Here is a 2,946-nt window from a genome sequence, read left to right on the forward strand (position 1 = left end):
CTGATTGCAACTGTCAGTGGGTTTTAGGAAGGCCAATGAAATCTGACTGACTGGGATGGAATTTGACTGAGATAGTGAGGTGCATATTTCTCACCATTTTTAGAGATCAATATCTCTTTTGATCTTGTTTTTAGAAAGATCAAGATCTAAGCATTATCTGACTTTCAGTAGTCATAGCTAGATCCTATCACACACCATCACACCATTAGCCAGGGCTGGGTGTGGGAAAGGATCCAATGTAGTCTGATTACACAGACAAAACAGAAAAGGCCTATCTAAAAATCACTCCAGGAAGAAAGTAGGAGGTAAGAGTCTCAGCTTTTAAAAATCAGCCATTTATTTGCCCTGACTTGAGTCCTGACACAAGGATGTGCCTTGATTGAGGTTTTTTTCCCCCACTCGGATCAGCCCTAGCCTTAGCTCCTTCAGCTTCACAGTGATGTCACTTATAGTCTGGAGATGAAGGTTCTTTCAATTCCTGCCGTGACTAATTGTGTAATTTTGGTCAAGGTACTTAATGTCTTTGGACCAGTTTCCTCAGCTACAAAATGAGGGGTAGAACTGGAATGAAACCAAATGTGAAAAATAACTATCTCCAAATCATTATTATGGTTTCCCACGTGTTTTAATGATTCCTGGAAGTTATCTCGCTCAAGAGTAGACTCTGTCTCGCTTTGATTTGGGGTTCTCATAGTGGGTCAAAGGAGCTCTGATGGCACAGTGCCTAAGGCATTTGACTGCTAACCAGAAAGTTGGCAATTCAAACCCACCAGTTACTCCATGAAAGGAAGACTGGGCAATCTACTTCCGTAAAGATTTACTGCCTCGGGAACCCAAAGGGGGTTGCTATGAGTTGGAATCAACTCAGTGGCAGTGAGTTTGGTGTTTGATTTTTTATAGTGGGTCTAGAGTAACAGAGCATGGTCAGAGAATTGTAGCTGCACCTCAAATTGTGAACCGAAAGGTTTGTGTCCATTAGACACTCTTTTGTATTTCAAAAACATATTCAGTATAAATGGAAGGTCAGAGGTGAATGGACTGTGCTTTAAGTAAGTTTTTAACACAGATGCCATCTAGTCTTTGCAGTCTGAAAAATTCTTCTGTAAGTGAATAAATGTGTAAGGTAACTCTCCATTACCTTGATCAGCATCTAATACCAACCTGAACTCAGAATTAAATTAGGGAAACAAAATTGGATACTTTGAGAATTGAGGGCTGATTATACTACTAGAGCTAGGAGTAGATTTAAACTCTTTCCTTATCCCATTTAAATCTAACTAGGTATAAACTCTCCATTACTAAGGAATAGAGGTGTGTCTGCAGAGGTGGAGGTTCCCCTTGATGTTCTTTGGACAAGGAAACCTAATCTTTTCTTCTGCCACACATGGTTGCAATAGAAATCATTCCCCAACTGCCAGTCTGGTTTTAATCTATTGATTCTAGTAAAATGGGATTTGTAGGGAACGTTAAGGAGAAAGCAAAATTACCAGAACTTACCATAAAATGAAAGTGTTGATGAGGAATCAAATTTTAAACAAGTGTTCAAAATTGTAAGCATGAACATATGTAGACACACAGTACATGCTGTAAGTACACAACTATAAAAGTTTTTAATCTTAAGTATATCTAAAGTCTGCTTTCAATATGACATTTATATCTCATTTTACTAAAGTTTTTTTGGCTTACTCAAATGATAGCAGCTGATACAGTAAATACTGCCATTAAACACACTGGTGCTTTATTTAACCAACAACACTGTTAAAAGAGTGAAGCACTCCATCAGGGAATTTTACAGATAACTAAACCCACCAGCCACTCCTCGGAAGGAAGGTTGGGCAATCCTACTTCCGTAGTGATACTGCCTCGGAAACCCAAGGAGGGGTCGCTATGAGTCGGGGCCGACTCGACGGCACATAACAACAACAACAACAAACTTACCTCTGTGTAATCAAATCTTTTAAATTTCAACCACTTTGTATGGAAATAGTTTAAGAGTATATTATGCAGTCTTTTTCTTTAAAAGATATACTACATAACATATCTTTCCTTGATGATATAGGGTCACCATTATTAAAAATATTATTAACATATATATATGGCTCCTTTTAAAACAACAGTGGGTTTTTTAGTAATATTATCCCCAATATCAAAGGTTTCAGACTCTTCTGTTGGAAACATATCAGTCTCTGACCATTAGTTATCTAATTTGTCAAAGTCAAATTTAAAGTTAAATGATGTGCCTACTCTGTACAAAGCACTATACCAGGTGCTAAGAAAATACAGGTATGCATTGTTTAACATCCACCATATATTCTGTGAAATAGGATGTTATATGATTTAGACGTAGCACCAACACATCAAAACCTTATAGGAACCTGCTTCTGGTCATCCTGATTGCTGCTGCTGGAACTGCTGATGAAGGAGGAGGAATGGGCACCAGTACAGAGAGAGAAGCGGGAGGAGAGGGAGTAGAGTATGCTCAGCCCTGCCTGCTGTTCTGCCCCACTTGAGCAGCAGGAGCAGCCTGGATCCCCTCTGTGCTTTCCCCTCCAGCTTCTGCTGTTGCTGCCACCTCTCACCTAGAGGCTTGACAAAGCCCAAGAGCCCATGCCCAGAGGCATGTCCTCTGCCTCACCTGCCTATGTCCCACCCATGGTCCAGTATGAATTCATGGTCCACCCATGAATACTAAGAGTCTGGGTTTGGGGTCTTTAAACCCATTAAGGAGAAATAATGAACTAAAGGAGAATTGCTTTCCTTTTGGAAAAAAAACAAAACCTTATGGGACCACAGACATATACACGGTTGGGTGTTCCCTGAATAGATGTATAGGTATAGTGATGTATAAAACTTTACTAAAGTTTTTTTGGCTTACTCAAATGATAGCAGCTGATACAGTAAATACTGCCATTAAACACACTGGTGCTTTATTTAACCAACAACACT

The sequence above is a fragment of the Orycteropus afer genome, unplaced genomic scaffold (genome assembly GCF_000298275.1).
Source record: "Orycteropus afer afer isolate SDZICR_OR568_19922 unplaced genomic scaffold, OryAfe1.0 scaffold00010, whole genome shotgun sequence".
Classification (NCBI taxonomy): domain Eukaryota; kingdom Metazoa; phylum Chordata; class Mammalia; order Tubulidentata; family Orycteropodidae; genus Orycteropus; species Orycteropus afer.